We start from the raw sequence: 24,748 nt of genomic DNA on the forward strand, positions 1-24,748 counted from the left end.
ATACATTTTTGCTATGTCTGCAGAAATGACATATGAATGCTGTCTGAAGCGTAAAAAGATGGACATGAGATCATCCTGTATGACTGGTCCTATCATCTGTAAATCATTAATAGAAATACCTGAAGATGATTGAAAAGAACCATTAAAAACAACTCTAAGTTGAGTGGTTAGACTTTCTTTAATAACTCCATGATGAGGAAGATAAAATTCTATTTTATTTGAAATACTATCGGCTGGCTCACATTTCGTCATGTGCCCCATTGACAAGTACTCAGACATGAATTGAGTGTAGCTTTGCCTTAACTTGTCGTCTAATTGAAGCTTGCGTTCTAAAGTGTAAAAACGTTTAGTAGCAATTGTTTTAGAATCGCCTAGTTTGGAAACAGAATCCTTGAGAGGCAACGATACACCAAATCTACCATCTGCTAGCCTTTGATAAGTATTTTGGAACTGTGATTCGCAATCCTTTTCTTCTTGAGACAGAGATTTGGAGCTGGAAGCATTGCATTCTTCTAGTTCCCTGAATTGATTACGATCAGAACACATTTCACCATGCAATAGATTGCACTGAGTAGTGGTAGAAGATGATTGAAGAATTGGACCTGGTATTATCCAACCAAACTTGGTTATGCCTACAATATTTGTAGATTGCTGTGCTGAAGAAGAATTATGATTAGAAGTAGAACTAGATTTATTAATTATTAGTTGGGCATTTGTTATCGTTGAATAGTACAATGAATTGAATTCTATGCGGTAATTTATTTCTTCTTCGGAAATTTGATCCAAAGATGCTTCGATTTCACGTTGAATATCTTCAAATTCGCGTATTAAATGTTTTGCATTATTTAATCTAGCTTGCAACTCAGTAACAGATCTATCTGCTGTATTAAAGTTATCTACGAATTTACTAAATAAAGTTAAGTTGATTTTGACAGAATTTCTATTTTTACGTAATTTATCAATAGTTTCTGACATTTTTGACGTTTTTGATTTTTTAGTTTTTGACATTTATTTGTAGCAATAAATGGTTTGAGATTTTAAATACACTGTATAGAAATTATTAAGCTTTATAGAAATTAATTAATTAATTTTAATGTATATAGAAATTATTAAGTTAATGTTATTACCGCTATTTTATTTACTAATGTTTTAAAAAACAAAGAAAAATGCAAATTCAGATCTCAAATATGACAATTATCAACACTTTTATTTATGATCAGATAAGAAAGCAATATTTTAGGTAAAAACTGACTCACAGACTTTGAAGTTCTCGATGAGCGACGTAAAATGAGTTTTTGAATCGTTTGTTTGTCCAATTAACGACTGCTTGAATATTATGATGCTGGAACGACACTGAAATTCGTCCAAAATTTACCAATATTCCACTGGTATCGAGGCTAGAAGGACCATTAGTATGGAGCTATTACACAGGGAAAGCCCCTTGACACTTTAGTTTCTTTTTTTTTGTTGTTCTGGACAAACTAATCTGAATTAAATATTTTTTATTCTAAAAGTACATGACGCCTTTATTGTAGTTTTACAATCAATTCTGTTTTTTTACAATGGCGATGTGACAGTATGACATGAACAGTGGCGTATTATATATATTTTAACAAATACTTCACAGTCAACAGCTGTTCTGATTTTCTTTTGTAAATTACTCCGCGATTCAATAAGATAGTCCGGTGTGCATCATTTTAATATTTGACAGACAAGCAAGAACTTAAAAATAAAAGTTGACAATACGTTAAACGCTTTTTCCTCAAAACTGCCTTTTTCAAGAGCTGTAGACCTAACTCAAAAAATACTTGACTGACCCACCTGGAATTTTGTATATATTTTCTTTAGACATTCCTTGAGGTAACGCTGTCGAGATATTTTTTGTTTTATGCTGATTTTTTGTTTAACAATAATAAATATGTTGATTTTCACGCTTTTTGCAAAAAATTCATTGTTTTGACTACTGAGTGATATCAAAAAGTCAAAAGTTTGTACTAAAAAACCTCTACAGCGTTACCTCGAAAAACTCATAAGCTAATAAAATCTTTTTGAATTTTTTGTTTACCGTGATTCAATGATGACTCTTCAAAAATTTGCCACTGTTGGCTTATTTTTCAATATTTTTCTTTGAAATTTTTCTTCGAGTAATCTACGAATTGTACTTAATATGCCTGTTTCTTTTAAAAATAAAATAATTCTACCATACTTTCAAAAAAGCTGTGCTTCATATTGATTTCAACCCCTACGCCCCCCCTTAAGGATAGCTGTGACACGATTTTGATAGGCAACCCACGCTAGAAATATTTTTCTATGTATGAAATTTAACAAAAAAAGAATGTGTGTGTACTTTGTACGCACGTAAGAAGTTATACTTCTATTATATGATTTAAACGAAATTAATATACTTTTTATTTATATTTTGTTTAAATATTAAACTAATTTATACTTACTACTTCTCAAACATTTTTATTAGAACAGTGCCAAAAATTAAAATAATAAAAGAATAAAACACACACAAACACATTAAACAAGCCACAAATGATGTCTGAACATTAATTGTCGAAAATTTTTTTAACTAAATACGTATTTTCTGAAAATACAATTATATAATAAATATACTTACAATCATAAAATGTATTAAAAAAAAACAAAAAAGAAAGTTTCTATTGGGACTCGAACCAGCGCTGATAAGAGCGGTTGGTATTGGAATTCATTCGCCTTCTCCGCTTAGCCACGGACACTATGTGTCATTATTTACGAAGATCGACTAACTAAACGGATTAAACTTGTGAAAATTGATCAAATTATTTTAATTTTGAATTGAAATGATTTAGAATTGAAAAAATACAACAAAACATAGAGTAAAAAAACAATATATTAGGTGAATATTGATAGAAATTTTGATGGTACTCAAATTATATAAATAAAAGTATTACATACTATGTATTTTGGCAGATCAAATAGGTAGGTTTATACCCATGATACATTAACAATTTTTACGTACCTGTTGCTTTTAAAAACTATTTAAAAGTCACTACAATATTATAAACTTTTTTGTTTCTGTCCTCACAACAATAAAACTAATATATTATACATTTGTTTACCTTTACCTTTACCTCCAAACCACAGCTGCCATATTATCGGATAATTTTTGACATGTCATTTGAACATCCAATCAGAACAAAGTTATAATGCGCATGCGCCGGGCTGATAGGTTTTAACATATAAAAAAATCACCCTCTATCGCCGGTAAAGAAGTATAACTTCAAAAAAAAATGTTTCATCCGGAAAGCAGATGGGTGAAGGCAGATAAACCGTTACCCGTAGAAAAATTATTTTTTCATATTTAGAATGACTGAATTTTTATACAGATTTAGAAAGAAAATCAATTGTCCTAGGACCATTAGGGACGAAGTTAGCCCCCCTTTTTTAATTCACATGTTCTTGCAAAATAATTTTGCAATATTTAGAAATATTTTTGGTCATTTTTTTTTAAATTAAATTAATAGTGTAAATCTTCTTTCATAAACTATCCAAAGTATTACTGTAACTTCATCATTTTCTGACTTATAGTGTTGCAAAAAAAAATTAATTTGGGATAAACAAATTAAATAACTTTTAAACTATTTGACCGATTGCTTTAAAATTTAGGGTATGATTTAAGCACCAGAAGTCTCAGCATTCTGTGTAATAAGAAGGCCCTAAGTTAATTTTTACATCAGTTATGAATATTTATAAAAACTCAAATTTTATGATTTATTTTGCAATTTTCTAAGCAACCAATAAGGATAGACATATTCAGCGAACGCCATATTGAAGATTTTTATACGATTTATGAGTTTCTTACTCTCAAATTTGTTTAAAATGCTTCTTTTTTATAATAGACAAATAAAGCGAAAATTTACCGTTTTCTGATCTTCATTTGTTTATAACTATGTATATCATCAAAATCGGCTGCAGGAAACATAGGTTATTATTATAGATGTCCATACTACTAAAAAAATTTGGTTTCGGCCTGGAGGGGGTTGTGTCACCAACAGGATATTTTTTTCCTTATTTATTTGAACTAATATTCGAATCTTAGACTATATAGACATGTTCATTTGTTACTATCACAATAAATTGACTTTGTGTGTATTTGCAGGTTCAATACAAATAAAACTATGAAAAATCAAGTACACAAATGACCCATGGTCACAACAAAATGAAGAATGCCTAATGCAGCATGCAGCTTTCCATGCTTAAAAATACAAATTTGGGATTCCCCTAACACCATGCATAAATGTATCCTCGACTACTAAGGAATGTAAGTAATATACTTAGTTTTTAGTTGATAACTAGGCATTAATCCTATTCTTAATTTTTCTCTGTATTTTGTATTACCTAACTGCATATCAATACCTCAGTTTCTTAGAGAAATAAGTCAAAAGGACCCCGCACAAACCTTATGGAAAATAGGTCCCAGTGGATTTCGTTCATACTTTGGGAAAATACTCTTTAAAGCATCCTGATAAAAAGTTCTCATGGGCACAACTCAATCGTATGAAGGATTTTCAAGATATAGAGGCCCAAACTCGGAAAATTATAAGATTTACGAGATATTCCAATTCCGTGAGTTATGTACTGGTTATTTGGCAACATGTAGAAGTTTGGATCAAGGAAATGTACTAGTAGTCTAGGATTTTTTCCTGACTATCCAATGGCTACCTTTACTTTGACCTTGACCTTCAACGGACGTCATCTTCTAGAGTTTCTAGGGTTTTCGGCATTAAATTGATATAGACAGATTACTCATGGGTTTTTGGGATCGCAAAACAAGAAAATGCCATCAGAATTGACCTACGGATGACGTGGTGGCCAGGGCCACTGCAAGGGACGTCATCTTCTAGAGTTTCGATGGTTTTCGGCATTTAATTGATGCAAATGAATTACTGGAGGGTTTTTTGAGGTGGCTAAACACGAATATGCCACCAGAACTGACTCCCGGAGCACCTGGTTTCCATGGTCAATGAAAGGGGCTCCTGGAGTTTCGAGGCTCTTTGGTACTACATTGATGCAAACGGATTACTCATAGGTTTTTGTAGTTGCTGAACACGAATACCCCATCAGAACAGACATCGGAGTACCTGGTGCCAAAGGCACCAGAGTGTCATGCTTTGGAGATTCGAGAGCTTTCGGTACCAAATTAATGTAAACTGATTACTCACAGGTTTTTGGGGCTGCTGAACGTGAATTCGATATCATATCCGATCCACGGAGCACCTGGTGCCTAAGGCAGGTCTTCTTCTGGAGTTTCGACAGGTTTCGGCATTAAATTGATGCAGATGGGTATTACTCATTAGTTTTTGGGACTGCTAAACACAAATATGCCATCAGAACAGACACCGGAGTACTTGGTGCATAAGGCACATCATCTTCTGGGGATTTTCTGGGGCACGTTTTCATCAATTTAATGCTGAAAACCCTCGAAACTCCAGAAGATGACGTACCATAGTGCATGTTCGGTAGTGTGCATGTATGCATGTTCGGCAACCCCAAAAACCTAAGAGTAATCCATTTGATTCCTCTGAAACTCCAGAAGATAACCTGTCTTAGGCACCAGGTGTTCCTGTGTCTGTGCTGATCACGTATTGGTTTTCAGCAACCCCAAAAACCTATAACTAATCCGTTTGCATTAATGTAGTACCAAAGACCCTCGGAACCCCAGGAGCCCCTTTAATTTACCTTGGAAATCAGGTGCTCCGGGAGTCAGTTCGGGTGGCATATTCGTGTATAGCAACCTCCAAAAACCCTCCAGTAATTCATTTACATCAATTAAATGCCGAAAACCATCGAAGCTCTAGAAGATGACGTCCCTTGCAGTGGCCCTGGCCACCACGTCATCCGGAGGTCAATTCTGATGGCATATTCGTGTTTAGCGATCCCAAAAACCCATGAGTAATTTGTTTATATCAATTGAATGCCGAAAACCCTCGAATCTCTAGAAGATGACGTCCGTTAAAGGTCAAGGCCAAAGTAAAGGACGCCATTGGATAGCCAGGAAAAAGTCCTAGACTACTAGTACTTTTCCTTGATCCAAACTTCTACATGTTGCCAAATAACCAGTAACTCATGGAATTGGAATACCCCGTAAATCTTATAATTTTCCGAGTTTAGGCCTCTATATCTTGAAAATCCTTCATACAATTAAGTTGTCCCATGAGAACTTTTTATCAGGATGCTTCAAAGACTATTTTCCCAAAGTATGAACGAAATCCACTGGGACCTATTTTCCATAAGGTTTGTGCGGGGTTTAGAGTTGAGTAAGTCTCATTCAAAGATTTCATAAAAGTGTGTTAAAAATCAAATTTAAATAATCAAAATCCTCTTTATCATACCATTGTGATCTACATAATAGATTTATGCATTCAAAATACATATTTGTTTAAAATAAAAAGCTGTTTTAATCAATAATCTTGTTTCCTCATGAAATTAACACACTTAGGTCTTCTTCTTCTTCTTAACTCGTTAAGTGGCTCGTTAGTCTCAGGCACTTGGTCATAAAACCTTTGTACCAAGCCATGTTCTTCTCCTTAAACTTTAATAAGTCCTGTGGCCTCAACGAAGGCCAACAGTTTTCTTATTGGTAGTTTTAGGATCTCTTCTGGTTCAAACCTCATTTGACCAGTGAAGTCCTGCCTTACATCATCTGGCACACTGCAATGGCATAGTATGTGTATGGCAGTTTCTTCTTCCATTTCGCACTTTCTGTACCATGGTTCATTCACCTTACCTAGTTTGTATAGGTGGTGATTTCTTAAACGGCAATGTCCAGTCACCATTTCAGTGACCGTTTTGATCTCTCGTTTATTGAGGTTCATCAAACTGTTCGAGAGTTTTTTTATCAATATTCTTGATTATTTTTTTAGTCTGGATTTGTCCTTGAGTGGTTCTCCATTTATTTCTGAACCTCGTTTTTCATAGCATCTTTAGTGATGCCACAGAAAGGTTCTGGGCCTTCAAAAGTTTCTCTCAAGTCTTGTTTCGCTAACATATCTGCTCGTTCGTTCCCATGCATTGCTTCATGACCCGGCACCCATATGAAAGACACTTTATTGTCTTTTGCCAGGTTATTGAGGAGATCTTTGCAGTTTCTCACCAGTTTTGAGTTGGTGAGAGGGTTATAATAAAAATAAGGGGTGAACTACCCTGGTGATGGGGTTGATTAACTGGAAGACACTATATTTTCCATTAGTACTTTATTAATATATAAGGTACATTTATTACTCGTTTCTAGCACCCAGTTGATGATGGAATGAATGTCCTCTCTTCGAGGTGGCACACTCTAAAGTAACCCCAACCTTATACTGCCCTAAATATTTCTGTGTATCAATACTTATTGATTACCTATGTTTGTGATACTTTCGTTATGTATGTCAAGATTATTATGTCAATAATAATATACAGAAATGCAATCTTGCACTAATACCTACATGTGTAAGTTTTGTTTACAAGACTTCTTACAACATTCGGCATGCTTAATTGTTCACTAATATATTTAAATATATTACAGTGGGTTAATTTTATGATCTTTGAAATTATCTGAAATACAGTGGAACCTCGATTATCCGCCTCTCCATTAATCGTCACCTCTGTTAACCGTCAGGGTACATACAGACCTTGTATTGACTACATAAAGCAAAAATTTTAATGTAAAAAAAATAAAAAAAAGTTAATTTGATTTGTGATGAGGACACAAACGGCTATCCATTGCTGATAGATAAAGAAATCGTTGAAATGGAAACAAAGGCGGACCAAAAAGATTCAGAAGCTGACACAGACTTGGAATTTGACTGTAGATATGTTGATGAACCTATTGTAACTGACAAAGATTGCGTAAATTTGACAACGTTACTTGCCTGGGAGGGCGACTTTCTTTTAACGGGCAGTTTTCCTCATATGAGACAACTATTGCATGCTGCAACCAGTCTACTGCCCTCTCAACCTCAACGTTGTTTTTTGGCCTTTTAGGATAATTCCGTACCCTTGTTCCAAGATCCCTCTTAAAGGATTCCCAATCGGTCACCTCAGGGTCTCTATAGAACCTTGGTTCCGGTTTGACAGAGTTTATCTCAAAGCATATTATGTATGCATGATCCGATAAGGATAACGCTTCCGACACATGCCAGTCAGATATTATGTTCCCAATCCCCATAGAGCATAGGCTTAGGTCGATTAGTGATTCTGCTCTTGATGTCCTGAAGGTGGGCTTATTACCCCTGTTCAGAAGATCAAGTTCAGTAGTGCAAAGGTACTCAAAAAGTAACTTACCTCTATTGTTTGTATCTCTGCTCCCCCAAATGATGTGGTGAGCGTTGGAGTCGACTCCAATGATAAGTTCTGTATGCTTACAGTATTGGTGTATTCTAGAAGGTTCTCTAGGTTAGTCCCTGGAAGTTGTTCTTTAGTGTCAATAGGAAGGTAGAGACGCAACAATCAACTCTGTAACCAACCCATTGCAATTTAGTTTAATTCTGACAGCTGTCGTGTCTCCCCTACAGAGCTCCACAACTGGTACCAGGTTAAGGTCAGATCTACAAAAGATACAAGTTCTGATTTTATTGTCAGGTACTCCCAAAATTAGTTCCCATCCCTTAACATTTAATCCCCGTATCTTACCTTCATTTATCCACGGTTCTTGAATAAGCACCATATCAATGTTCTTCTCAGTTACTTCCTGGCACAAAAGTGCCGAAGCTGTTTTTTTGTGCTGCAGATTGATCTGTATGAGCTTAATTTTACCGTTTATTCATTTTTGGGGTCTCTAACAGGCCCTCTTGTAATTTCTTCCACCTGCATAGATTCCCCTTCGGCCTCCTGCAGTTCAGATCTTCGCATGGTGCCTTCTTTGGGTTTAGAGTGGCAATTACGTCTTAATTTCTTTTGGAGTAAATGGTTTTATTCGGCCATGTATCTGTAGTGATTCTTCTAATATTCGGTTCGTTTCTGGTACTTGGTCGTCATTTAGTGGAGTAAAAACTTCTGCTAAATACTCGGCAACGAGGTCAGCCTTTTCTTTATCGCTTTTTGCCCATGGTCCTGGTGGTGTCGAATTTTTACATATTGGATGTAATGATTGGCTTTCTCTTACATTTTTATGAGCTTCCATATAGAGTTATTTTGTCTTGGTATTTTGGTAATGTAATTCGTGAATTACTCATTTATGACTTCTTGCAGCTTTGATTTTAGTTTGTTGCTGATGCGGTTGTATTTTGTTCTACTGTCTGGTGTGTGTGTTCGTTGCCACGCAGATTTGGCCTTTCTTTTTTCAGCTACCAGTTTTTTTTATTTCTGAATGTATAGTCCGTCCGCTATAACTTTTCCCATGCGGTACGATTCATTTTCAATCAAATTTCAGTCAAAACATAAATTGAAACGAACGTCGATGTGTATATACATTTTGTATACTGTATACTACATATATGTATTATATTATTATATATTATACAGGGTGTCCAGAAACTCTACCGACAAACGAAGACAGGAGATTCCTCAGATAATTTTAAGACAGTTTAACCCAATTCACCTAGTCCGAAAATGCTTCTTAAGGGAGCTAGAGCTCCTTGAAGATGGCGCCATGAAATTAGTTTTTCTTAAATACCTCCAGAACGCTTTTATTTAGAAAAACGAAAATTGGTATGCTTATTTACCTTTCAGAGATGAATCGATTCCATCCATTGCAAATTTCTAGTACCGGTCATAGGCGTCCGCTTTGGGTAGAGCAACGGGTATTTTATCGCATAACTTTTTTGTCCTTAACTTTTATGCATTTTTGACACCGGATTATTAAATTGTGAGGTATTCTAGTACTAAAAGGTACTCTTGTTTTAAGTCGGTAGGACACACCGTTTTCTAGAAAAATCGATTTGAAAGTTTTTCGTTTTTGGAATTTGAAAAAAAATTGAAAGAACTTTTCTACAAAAAACGAAGTATTTACCAACATAAAGTAAGAGTAACTTTTAGTACTCGAATACCTCATAATTTAATAATCTAGTGTCAAGAATGCTCAAAAATTCAAGACAAAAAAGTTATGCTATAAAATAACTGTTGACCTACCCAAAACGGACGCCTATGACCAGTACTAGAAATTCGCAATTAATGAAATCGATTTATCTCTGGAATATAAATAAATGTACCAGTTTTCGTCTTTCTAAACAGTTTTTCTTTGAATTTTTTTTTTATTTAAAAAGCGAAAAATTTTTTAAATCGATTTTTCTAGAAAACGGTGTGTCCTACCGATTTAAAACAAGAGTATCTTTTAGTACTAGAATACTTCAAAATTTTATAATCCAGTGTCAGAAATGCATAGAAGTTAAAGATAAAAAAGTTATGCGATAAAATAACCGTTGCCCTACCCAAAACGGACGCCTATGATCGGTACTAGAAATATGCAATGAATGGATTAGATTTATATCTTGTAGATAAATACGCGTACCAATTTTTGTTTTTCTAAATAGAAGCGTTCTGGAGGTATTTAAGAAAAACTAATTACAAGACGCCATCTTCAAAGAGCTCTAGCTCCCTTAGGAAGCATTTTCCGACTAAGTGAATTGGGTTAAATTATCTTAAAATTATCTGAAGAATCTCCTGTCTTCGTTTGTCGGTAGAGTTTCTGGACACCCTGTATATTATTATATATTATATTATTATATATTACTTATGTTTCTGTTGGGACTACTTTGAGGGGTAGCTGATTTAGGTGCATACTGTAGTATGTTTATAAATTTGTTATAGTCCTCTTCTATTTCGTCCTGTTCTTTCAGCCTCGTTGTTATTTCGATAGTATTGTGAATTATTTGTCGGTAAGTTTCTCAGTTTGTTTTATTATTGTGCAGGTGGCGTTTTGGTTTTTTAGTAATAACTGTTGTACGTACCGTTGCTACACCGGTTTGCAAAATTAACCGGACATCTTAAAGATGTGTCATTTTTGATGTCTCGAATTTCCTAAACCTGTTGTCCGATTTAAGTGATCTTTTAATATGTTATAGCCTTATTCTTTAACAATATCGCTGTAATAGCATTGTTTCTAAAGAGTTAAATTTTCATTGTACACCGGGTGTACCAATCAAACTGTGTTTTTTCTCAAAGTTCGCATCACCATGTGGAATATTCTAGCATTTATAAAATACTGAAATTAAAATCCAACTATAGCCTCATGCTTTCTCAACATTTTGGTTTTTTATTCATTCGCTTACATTAGACCATAAAAAAGTTAGGTACTTTAACAACTAGCCATGATTTTCATCAATACAGGGTGTTTTTAAATAAGTATGGCAAACTTTAAGGGGTAATTCTGCACGAAAAATAATGACAGTTTGCTTTATAAAGGTATGTCCGCAAATGCTTCGTTTCCGAGATAGGTGTTGAAATTTTTCTTACAAACTGACGATTTATTTATTGTTTTAAAATCGGTTGAGATATGCAAATGAAATTTGGTGGGTTTTAAGGCGTAGTTATTGTACATTTCTTGACATACAATTAAGAATTTAATATTCACCATTGGTGAAAACGCATTTCAGAAGCATTAAAAAAATTACGAAATATCTTCAAAACACCAAGGAATTGCAAAAATCTTCTGATAAGTCAACATCAACATTTAGAGCGGCCGTACACGGACTGCTAGGGTAGTTTACAACTGAGCGACATACACGGACAGCTGGTGCGGTCGATTGTTGACTATTCAAGTAGTCGCTAGCAACTGCTCAAGCAGTTTACTTTCTGCCACAGTCGAATCATGGATTCTGACGAGGAAGCACTCATAAAAGAGTTGTTGATTGCTCACCGTAGCAATCGAGATGTAGTCACGAGTTGACTCATAGATAAATAATATAGTATTACCGGATAGATAGGCAACTCACTGTAAAAATTTGGTTCCTTACGCCATTTGCGACCGATGTGTTAACTAATCACCATTTGGCGGGAAATTCAAATGGACAAGCATTAATTTTATCCGTTTAACGCCTCTTGCGGGCAATTTCGTTACTAATTAAAATATCTTCTTATTTTACAAGAAATAATTTCACATATATTATTAAAATAAAATACCTGAAGCAAAGTTGAAAACATATCCATATACCGACCTGAAGATTCTGGTCAAGGTCCACTGTACTAATACATGGCAAAATCATTGGGAAAAATTATGTAACATATTAAATGAAATCTACCCAAAAATAGATGTTGTCCTGGATAATCCCTCCAACAGAAGAAACCAAGTTATTATTAACCGTCTAAGAATTGGCCATACTGCCTTAACACACAAATACTTAATAACAAAAGAACCACCACCAATCTGCTCCAACTGCTTCGATCCACTGACTGTTAAACATATCCTACTTGAGTGTCCTCAATTTCAAAAAGAAAGATCCCATAGAATCACAGACGATACCTCAAGACAATCCTCACCAAAAAAGTTTCATCAGTGTTAACATATTTAAAAGACATCAAATTGTATAACTCTATTTAATGTAATTTTTTTGTATTCCACTATATATTTTGTATATCCACTAATAACCCTGCGTGGTTGATGTGGTTTTGTGTTTAAATAAAAAAAATACCTGAACTTACTAAGCTTGTTAAAGTATTTTATTTAAATAATATCTAAGTAACACTCAAATTATTCGGAATTCTCAAGTCATAAAATATGTTATTTTGCTGTCAAATTTAGTAAGGAAAAGGGATATAAAAAAGTTAGACAATGTTTTCCTAAATATAGGTACGTGTATTTATTTGTTGTTTCAGATAAAACAGTTATAAACTAATTACTATTTACCTATGCATTTTTCTAACTTTTCTATGATTTGTACACAACAGTAATAAACCATTTTTTAATAACACAACACCAAAGTTCTTTCGTAACTAAAACAAAACTTCACTTTATAAACGAAGGATAAGGAACCAACTTAAATTGAAATTACTAAATCGTTAAAGATTTAAAGAGTTAAATAAATCGTTAAAGATAATACAATAAAAACTGTAAACTATAGAAATAGAAAATAGAAAATTATTTTCACTAACTCTGTCATTACTTTTGACAGAATTGACATTGCCGAGTTAAGCCTCGTTTGATTATTTTATTTGTGACATTCAGGTATGGTGTTAACATAAATGATTGGTTAAAGTCTTCGTGAGTGAGATAGGCTGGCATTTCTCTTTATTTAGCTGATAGGTGTGGAAGTGGTGGGGGAAATTCCCCAATTTTTCCATAAGAGATTCCGGGGCATGAGTTGACTGTAGCGCAGTCAACATCTCGAGCAGTCAGTGTATGCCTTGCAACGTTCGCGAGCTGTCGACAGCATGATGGAATTTCATCGTGTTGTTGAGAGCTTGAAGTAGTCGCGACTGCTCGAGCTGCCATGTGTATGGCAGCGAATATAAGATTATAGTTCACCGCGCGGTCTCAGCTTCAAGTAGTCGATGTCAACTTGAAGCTGTCCATATACGGCCGGCCTTAGTTAGATCATGTTTTTACTAATCTTTATTTTTTATGATTTTGAAACATAGATGTTATTTATTCATAATTCTATTTTTTCAGGTTACGAGCAGAAGCCGTGCCATCACAGTGTCTAGATACATATAAATGGATTTTTGGTTAGTAAGGAGTGCAGGCCTCATGGAGTTTGGTTTTCTGCTTGCCACAAAAGCTTTTCTGTCGAAGATGCAATTTTAAGTTTAGCCTTTTTTATGGATTCATAAGAAATAATATGCTGGTGTATCGGGTCTACACAGATGAATGCACAACATAAGACATGATAACAGGATTAAGAAGCCGACATAGCCTCATATGTGTACACAAAAAAGAGACAGTGGCGAATAGTATTCAAAATCTTGATCTAATGTATAAATGTTAATTAACCTATTAATATTAAATATTATTTGTTATTTTGTTTTTTTTTATATCCATTTCCAGGTTTATTAAGCTTTGTTAAAAAAGTTCATGGAGTAGATATCTGACAAGCTTATTTTTAATAATCATTTAGTCAGTATTGGCTTTGAAAAATGTGACAGTGAAAAATAGATCAATATCAAGGATTTTCAACACCAAGGACAACTTCTTCTGTTTACATATTTATTTATAATAATCATTACGTTAGTATTTGCTTCAAATTTGAAAAGCGAATTTATGATTATTATATATGTATTATATACTCAAAACATGTGGTGAGCAACTTGGACAGTCCATAGCAAACCAGCTTTTGAACTGAGTAGAGGGCTTTAGAAGAGGTTGCTATGGAACTCTGAGGAACTCATTGTCTTCTTTATTTATCAATATAAATAAAAAAAAAAAGATAAAGAACAGATAATACAGAAAAGTATTTTGAAGTATATTTTATTAAGACGATCGGAACGTATTTCCGGCTGCAATGCTATTCAAATGGGGATTCATTTTTTTCAAATCCTGAGAAAACTAATAAATATTTTTGAAAAATTTAAACGCAGAATAAAAGATTACGTTATTAGCGAGCGCCGAAAGTCCCTGAGAACTTCTATAATGTTTATTTTAATAAGTTACAGGGATGAAAAACTAAGAGAAAATGTAGTGTGATTTTTAATTTCAAATATCTCATTCGAAAGAAACTTCTTATATATTTTAAGGGACTTTCGGCCCTCGATAACAATTTAGTCTTTCATTTTGTGTTTAAATTTTTTAAGAATATTTATTAGTTTTTTCAGGATTCGAAAAAAATGTACACCATGTCCGTGGAAATCGAACATTCGCTATCTTTGTCATACAATGCAATCATTCGAATATAATGTTATGACAAGACTCAAGACAGTGACAAGTAGAGATGTGTCCGACTCGCTATTTTGATATAGCAGTTCATTCTGCTACTGCTTTTTAACGCTTTTACGATGAGAATAAAATCAAAGAGTTGTTTATTAAATATAGTATTGATAGTGTATTTGAAAAATAAGAATTGATTTAAGGCGTACAATTAATAAAAAGTTATTTATTGTTTATATATTATTTATGGAAAATCCAAGTATTTCAAGTCATTAAAGTTCAAATAAAGAGTTTGTTCCGATAAACGTAAATAGGTACGAGTTTAGCTATAAAGTAAAGTGCCCATGGTGGCATAAAATGTAGTAAATGGTAATGCTTCAAGTGCGTACTACATTTTTGAAGATTTCACTGCACTTAAAAAGCATTTGCTTTTCTCCGTAGTATTTGCTACTATTTACCAGCCTACATAGAAGAATGTACTACGCATTTGAAGTATGTGCTTGTTTAGTAGTACCTATTTTGCTTCAGTTTAAGTGAAGTTGGTGGGTGGACGTCTTCGGCGTAGGTATTTTTTTGTTACAATACGGCAGCATTTATGAATGTGTGTCATAGAAAAATTTACAAACTAAGAAGATTCTTAATTTTTGGGGTCATTCTTTTATCACATAAAATTTAATAATTGTGAAGAAGAATAACAAATACCAATTGTTCATTTTTATCCTTACGTAACTCGTTTGTCACTTCGGAATCTGAGTCACTCGTTTTTACTCATGTACAATTCTAATATTTTGATACGTAAAAATGTGAATTCAGAAATCACAAACACATGGAAAACTAATTCCATCACGATTGGTGTAATGCAGGCACGGCTGGCGCTACGCTTTGTAGTAGATACTTCTGGTCAGTAGTAGGTACTTCTGCTGTGTAGTAAGTTCTTCTCAACAAAAGCACCTACTTTTATGTAAAAGAAAATGCTACAAAATAGTGACTATTTGCTGAAGCAATAGCATCTGCTACGTTTTATGCATTCCACCGATTTTCTTGAGTGAATTATTAAATGTTGATTTCATATTTTAATAAAGATGATTTTAAGATTTTATAATTAAAGGCTTCGCTTTTTACGGTAAGTTTTAACGCTTTTTTTTCTCGAAGAAAAATAATAAAATGATATTTTCGGCTCCTTTTCCTAAGTGACTTCTCTATTGGGACCGTGCAAGTTCGGCAAAGCGACCCCTATTTCTACGCTCTATACTAAAATTCGCACTTTTAATTATATTGGCCAATTATATTAGTCCTGGTTACTGGATAATTGTCAAGGCCATAGTCAAAAAAAAATAATAAGAAAAAATAAGATTCAGGTTATGTTATGAAAACGTCAACAATAGGCCGTTCCAAGATGCTGTCAAAATTAAATCAATATGGCTACTGGAAGGCAAACATTGAATATTATTCTATCAGGTTCTTATGGTTTTAGATCATTTTAGTTGTTGTACAAAGATTAATTTAACATTTTCTCTGGAAGTATTAATTTAGAAAGATAATATGCCTCATTGGTGTTGTGTTTTGAAGTGTGAAATGCAAAGTAATCGTGATAAAGTTAGTTTTTACCACTTACCATCAGTGCTACATTCTAAGCACAAAACTGAACCAATTTAACTAAATAAGTTATAGTTATCATCTGAGAGACAACAACAATGGTAAAATGCAATAAAATATAAAGATTTTACTAGCAAAATGGAAATTCCCCTGTAATCATCTTATATCTGGTAAGTTACAACATTTGAACATTAACGATTTTTGAAGATGTTAACAGTCTAATCTTGTAGGAAAACCAGCCTACTTAACTGATAATAACAATCCAGATTGGGTTCCTTCAATAAATATGGGGTATATAAACACAATGAAATGAGTTCCCCAAAATCTAAAATGGGAATTAAGGTACCAAAGGAGAATTAAAAGAAAAGGGTACCTACAAGAAAAAATTGCTTTTTTATTCCTCTTGAAATGATTTATAAGACACTGGACTGTCTTATATTCTACAAATACTAGGTAGGTCTATGATTTTACACATTTTTCATTAATGATACATTACTGTTACTTTAGTAGATTTAGAAACAGTGGATAGTTAGTGGTAGATAGTAGTTATTTGGTATAAAAGTTAGTTTAGTAGAAGACAAGATTTTGCCAAATAGTCAAACATATATTACAATGGAAAAATTAACAAATACATTTTATGTCATTAACATTAACACAGGATTTTAAATATCAGCTTAAGAAATTAGCTTTATCTTGTGAAAGTATAGAAAATGATGATGCCAAAACTAAAAATTATACTGGTTTAGCAAATTACAATGTTTTTAAAATAGCTTTAAAGTATATTACACCATTTATCAAATACCATCAAAATACTGTTTTGTCACCAAGTGATCAAGTATTGCTTACTTTAGCTAAACTAAGCTTAAACTTAGATTATAAAGATTTGAGATATAGGTTTAGTATTTCACCCTACCCGGTATCAACTTATTTCAAAAATACTTTGTATATAATGTGTCTTAGGTTAAAAAAATTTGTGTTCTGGCCTGATAGAGATATTTTAAAGAAAACTATGCAAAATTCACTTAAAGAATCTTTTCATGGAAATACTACAGGTATAATTGACTTTGGACGAATGTTTGTATGAAACGAATTATTTATTGTTCTGAAGCTAGTTATTTGAGGCATTTTTGTAATTAACTATTCTAATTGGGAAATAAGCCACAATTTAACTTAAAAAATAATTTTATTAATCTTTCGACTTCCAAATCAGACGTCATTGTCAAAATACAAAATATTATTATTTATGCATATTATTACCTGTAAATATTTCTTCTGATTGTTAATTGTAAAGGATTGAAAAATTACCATTTATTTTATTTTTTTTAGAATCAGCTGAGAGAAGTGGTCTACAAAAACCCAGGAAGGAAACGGAATATGTGGCTACGAAAGGCAAAAGAAAGGTTTACAAAGCAAATGTGACACATTTTTTTGAAATATTTAGGAATATCAGTAAATTGCATTAAAAAAATGTATGAAAAGATTTTGTTCAATAAAAATGTTTATATTTATCAAGGATGTATTAATTGGTATGGCCACATATCGTCAGTGATGTAATAATACATCCTATCTGTTTTTTCATGAGTTTCGTAAGAGAGACTAAAAACTTGTCTTAGGGTCACCTGTTTTCATATATTTTTTGACTTGTTTTGTAGTAAATTAAACTATCTATGAACTACAAAACAAGTCAAAACTTACATATGAACACAGGAGGTGACCTTAAAACATGTTTTTCCATCTCTCCTACAAAACTCATGAAAAAACAGATAGGAGGTATTGTCACATCAGCAAGGATGTACAGTGATGAGTGCCCTAATAACCGGCAAAATAGCACAAAAGACGGGCAACATATTTAGTTGTGAGATAAAAAGAAATGAAACTAGTCGAGCTGGGAAATTTAGCGAAATTAACCTTTAAATTTTATTTTATATTGATTGTTTCCCACCTTTACACATATCAGAGGAGTATGTCAACTAAAACTGTCACTGTGACAGTGGTAGTTTCCAAACTCGTCTGATACGTCTGAAGGTGGTACACAATCAATACAATCTAAATGTATAAGTTAATATCGCTAAATTTCCCAGCTCGACTAGTTTCATTTCTTTTTATCTCACTACTTAATAATTTTCCATCTTTTGTGCTATTTTGCAGGTTATTAGAGCGCTCATCACTGTATTTCTGGTATATCCAGGGAATGTCTACAAAATATATTTTGAATGTCCAAAGAACATTCGTGGACATTCATGGAATGTTCCAATAAGACATTCAAGTAATGTTTAAAATGCTGACACAGGATTTTCCTGGGATGTTCAGGAAACGTGTTTTCGGGGATATTCCAGGAATTTTTCAATGTCTGTGTACCTTCATATGGAATATTTTGGTGTTATTAGCACCGCACTCCACTTGCGATTTGTAATCAGGAAGATTGAACACATTGTTTCAAATACAAGTCAATCCATTTGTAACTAAATAATCATGGATTGACTTCTATTTGAAAGAATGTGTTCAATATTCACGACTACAAATCGCAAGTGGAGTCCGGCGCTTAGAGCTACTTCCTCTTCGGTATTATGTATTATACTACAGAAATTAGGAACTTTCCTTTTAAATATATGTATGCATCTTGGCCATCAAACATTTTTTTAAGGGGTTACATAGGTCTTAGGGGTAAAAAAAGTGACTTTTTAAAAAAATTATATCTCGAAAACTAAAATTTATTTTTATTTATAATTGGAACATGTAAAAGTATAGTACTTAAGCTAGTCTCAAAAAAAGTTTCAGCCAAAAATATTCATTTTTGTAGGTTTTTTTGCGGTGGACAGCAAAACTAAGTCCAGTCTCATTTGAAATCAAAAAGTTTCTTGTAGTTTATACCTCTGGCTAGTAAATGAACGAAGGAATTAAAAAAAATGAAATTTGAAGATTTTACATAAGTTTAAACACATTTTTGACCCCAATTTTTCTCATTTTTAAAGTAGTTTTTTTTTGATAAAACAAAAATGACCTCATCTAATAAAAAAATCTTTGTTCATTCACTAACCAGAGGTATAAACTACAAGAAATTTCAGATGAGACTGGACTTGTTATGCTGCTCACCACAAAAAAGGGCTGTTGTCGAAAAATTGCAGTCAACTCTACAAAAATGAATATATTTGGCTGAAATTTTTTTGAGTGTACTATACTTTTACATGTTCCAATTATAAATAAAAATAATTTTTAGTTTCCAAGATATAATTTTTTTAAAAAGTCACTTTTTCTACCCGCAAGACCTATGTAACCCCTTAATAACTGCCTTTCCATGCTGTAGCAAACTTAACAAATTGTTGATTTCAAATTGTAACAGTTAAGTTTTGCAAAGTATGCTGCCCTCTTGTATCTTCTGTGTTATCTTCATCATACAATTACTTCATCTAAAAACTTTCTGCGATATATTCATTTTGTTGCTAAAATTATTTCCTGATCCATGGGTTGAATAAGCGATGTATTTTTTGGCAAAAACATACAACTAAAGTTGCCATGTTTTGATCATAGAATATTTTCAGAGGGATGAGCAGGAGCGTTGTCTAAAATCAAAAAACATTTCACCTCTTCCGGCAGATTCTCAGTTTCTTCTCTTGAAATTTTTTCACTGCAGGTACAGTCGGAGAAATGAAAGAGTACCCATGAACGATCACATATTATTAACATAATTAATCTATATCGTTTATTATTTATAGAAAAAGAACAGCAAATACAAAATATGTGATTGTACCTGTTTGACGTGACCGTTCATGGGTATTCTTTCATTTTTCCGACTGTACAAATTCTTTAAAAGGTCCATTTTTTAAGATATCTGGGGTGAACCACTATGATGAAATTATTTATTTTTATAGCTCCACAATTATATACAAATCCTACCTCAAAATATTTGTAAGAATTTAAACTCTTGAGTGCCTTCATTTGTTGACCTGTGTAAAAACTATTACTAAGCTCCAAATACAAAAAAAAACTATGTCCATGTAAGTAACTATATTTGTCCATGTTGTCACCCTTGAAAAACTTTTTCTACTGTAGGTTAACTCATACCCCTTGAGGGAAAATGGATCTATATACCAAAAGCTTTTGAAAATATTTACTTATGTTTATTTATTCACTGCTTACAACTAAATACAGTCGTTAAAGTACTTCTACAGCTAGAAGCTACAGAAGTCAACAGCAAAATGTTCGGAAAATACAACTATAAAAAACTATTATACAACGATTAAACTATTATATAAAAACAATTATATAAACCACTATTTTATAACAACAATAACTATTTTATAAAAAAACTATTAAACGTAAAAAACTTAAGAAACTCAATGCGGTACAAATATAAATAATTTCAATGTTTGCCTTCCAGCTTTCAATTAGTGTCATAAACGTCAAAGTCTTGAAATGGCCTATTAGGCATTCCAAATCACGTGATATAATATGGCTGCTGGATGGCGAAACTGTCATCCATAGGCGTATCCAATGTTTAAACCACTTCATATTTAATTTGCTATCACAATTTCACAAATTTCGCTACACAATTAACAAAAAAACAAAACCAAACAGGATATTCTTTACAAATTTGTCAATATTCAAGGTAAACATTAGATACGCCATGACCACCCCCCTTAACTATGTCTATGGCCATGTCAGTTTAGCCATCCACCGGCCACCACTGACAGTTCATTGGAATCCCTAATTGTATGTAGTAAATAAGATTAGTTATTAAAATGCAGTACTGCAAGCAAAATAAAATTAATTAAAACCTTTATATAATAATTGCATATCATATCAATATTGTGGAGCAATATATAATTTTTCCGCTTCATTGACAGAAGGTATGAAATATACGTCAATTTGACAATAATTTCAATTGACTTGACAATATGAATTATTTAAGATAGTTGCAATATTTCTCCGCGACTCGCGCAGGGTCGTTTCTCGTTTCCCCTTCCAAGTACTTGCACACCGCGAATTGAGGTTGGCGGTCAATATGGCAAATTTCTCTCTATTCTGGGCTTGATGAATTAAGTCATTTCCTATTGTGTGGGTCCAATCTCTAATGTCTCGGAGCCAAGACTTTTTCTTTCTTCTTTAATCCCTTTTACCTTCGATCTTGCCATCTAATATTACCTGGAACTGCTCAAATCCCCTATGTCGTATTATGTGTCCTAGATGACGTCTATCTAATTTTGATAGTTTTGACCAGATGAGGACGTGTGTTTATTATTTTCAGTAATTTTTCATTCGTGGTTCTGCTGGCCCAGCTTATTCTTAACATTCGGCGATTCATCTACATTTCGAATAAATTCAATTTGTTAACATCATGCTGTTTTAAAGTTCAGGCCTCGCAACTATATAGTAATAGAGACCACACATTCACACATAACACTTTAGTGTTCTCAATCTTATTGTGACTGCTAGCTTGGGGTTACAGAGCATTTACGCATGTTCATGAAACCAGACCTTACTATTTCAATGCGTCTTATGATTTCTTTTCAGTGGTCTAGTTGAGTAGGTATTTAGCTCTCTCCCCAAGTATATGAAGCTTCGGGAAATCTAAAGAATGACTTTAACAGCCGGGACTTTCTTCTGATAATATGTCCATCCATATCTTAAGTTGGTCTTCTGTTTCTGCTAATAATACAGTGCCATCGGCATATCTTACTTTGTTAACGATGATTCCATTAACTCTGACACCTTCAGGGCAATCTTCAAGAGAAGCTCTGATTATATGTTCAGCATTTACATTAAATAATAGGAAGGACAAAAATGCATCTTTGGCGCACTCCTCGTTCTATATTTACGTAATTGGTGTTTCAGTTCTCTCTTCGAACGTATTCTGTGTGGTTCCAGTATGTATTACTTATGACAGCTATGTCGTGTCTATCCATCCCTACTTCTTTTAGCACCTCAATGAATGTTCCGTGTTTTATGCGATCGAAGGCCTTTTAAAAATCAACAAAGCACATATACAGCCGTTTTTGAACCTCAAGATACCTTTCTGTCATTAGTGTCAATGCCATACTTGCTTCTCTGGTGCCTGTACCTTTTCGGCTACACGTCTACATATTTTTTGTTTATTTTTTAGATTGTAAGGAATAAAACACTGAGTTCAATATAAGTTCATTATTTATTTACAATATTTATCTTGGACTATATCAATGATACATTTAAGACTTAACACTAAACTTATACAATGTAGGGTCTATTTATACAGAAGGGAGTTGTTACATCGGCGTAGAGGTTTAAAATTTCCGGAAAAACTGAGTGCCGAAAAGAATTTGTTTTTTCCGCGGAGATAATACGGAAAAATTTAAATTTGTTATATACATGATAACCTTGCTTTGGTTACTGATTTTTTTTAATATAACTGAAAAACTGTGGATTCGCTTTTAAGAAATAAGGAAGCTCTGTAATTTACCGTAGCTAGTGGAAAAGCTGAATGTAAAACATAATATTAAAAAATTGTATTACATGATGCGTTCTGGCAAAACTTACAATGCTCTAAAAAAATTCTGCATCCCGTATCAAAATCGATAAATTTAGTAGAATCGGATAGATCTATATTACCATAAGTGTCTTTTGTCTTTAAGTATACAAAAACCCAATATTAAAAATATTCCCCAACAAGGTGACCAGACTAGTTCTCTTCTCGAAAGATTGCTACAATATGTTGGGAACACTACGAATTTTGTTCTAAGCCGATTCACTTTCCAGCCAATCTGAGAACAATTGAATTAAGACCAACTAATGGAACGCATAGACTTCATTTCTGACATGGCTCGGTCACTAAATCTAGATGTAGGGAAGGTGGTGGCAATTCTAGCCCAATTCATAACAAAAACTGGATTTTTTAATCGAAATTCTTTATGGGATAGTGCAAAAACTACTCATTCCCACCTTGCCGGTGGCAAGGTTTGTGTACATCACAGCTACAGCCAATTGACCCCGAATTTTAACTCGACCTCGATCTTTTGCCTCTTCAGAAAAAACTGGTTTTTACAGGGCCTCATACATACAAGCAAAAGAAATAGATTATCACAATATAAAATTCAAAAGCTGGTTGCTGTTTATTAAAATTTGGTTATAAACGAAAAACAGACATTTATTTACGATGCTAGATTAGACTTTTATAAGAGTCTCAGCGAGAAGAAGAGCAGAATGATGAAGCGGAGATCACGTCTGGATCAGATGTTGGGTCTGAAGAAATGGGTCTGGGTCTCAGATGAAAATATACCACTGAGCGCTTTGGTTAAATAATGTGTTTTCTACCTTTGAAGTTTCAGTTTTGATACTTTTAATTAGTAGATGATAATAATTATAATTTTGTATATAACCCTATACATAAGCATGTATATAAGACGCTATATACATGTATGTACTTATATTATATATTAATAGCTTAGATATTGATAGTAGGTAGGTATGTTCCTGTATTTATTTTTACAAATATAATTTTTTTATTGAGTTTAATGCCTCGACAACTAATGGCCATCGGCATGGTAAAGTTGATTTTGCAATCGGATACCTATACTACATTCACAATCAAGATGCAGTAGAAGTAAACAAACCGAGACCCGTTAACTAGTGCAAGGAGCACTCCTGAATCATGATTTATAATGTATATGCATTTAAAATCACAAATGATGATTTAAAAATTTTATTCATTGTAAATCATGATTCAAGAGTGCTCCTTGTACTAGTTAACGGGTCTCGGTTTGTTTACTTCTACTGCATCTTCATTGCGATTTTAGTATAGTGTTGTGTGTAGTGTATGTATTTAGTAAATGTCGTGTTATTTGAAAAGGCGATTTCATTTTTTTTTTACAAAGAGACTCTAATTGTATCCGAACGTCTGCAGTCCTTCCGGTGAGTACCGATCCCACAAGGATAGAAACATTTTCATTTATTAATTTTTTAATAAATGGAAAATTTCGCACCGAGCTAAGATTCGGACTCACGACCCCTGAATCAAAAGGAAGATAGGCTCTCTTAACACTGAGCCACAGAGGGGAGTAAAATATGTTTAAAAGACTTTAAAATTGGTATTTTTTCACGTTTCAATTAAAAAATATTTAAATTTTCCCCTTTTTTCCAATTTTTCCAATAGTTTGGGAAAAAATGGAAAAACCTGTTTTTCCGATATGTTAAATCTACATATGCCTCTAGAAAGTACATGACTCATCGTCTCTAGATGCTTCTAACTAGACTATATGAGTCATTTTTATCTAGATTATCAAATAAGATCATAAAAGATTTTAGATTTGAATAGCATACATTGACGCGAGCTGCCGTCTTAACAATAGAAAACGTCCCCGGTGTCGCTCCGTTCCCTTGTATGATTAGCCAATGCTTTTCATATCAGACATTCTTCAACGT

The sequence above is a fragment of the Diabrotica virgifera genome, chromosome 9 (genome assembly GCF_917563875.1).
Source record: "Diabrotica virgifera virgifera chromosome 9, PGI_DIABVI_V3a".
In the NCBI taxonomy this organism is placed as follows: Eukaryota; Metazoa; Arthropoda; class Insecta; order Coleoptera; family Chrysomelidae; genus Diabrotica; species Diabrotica virgifera.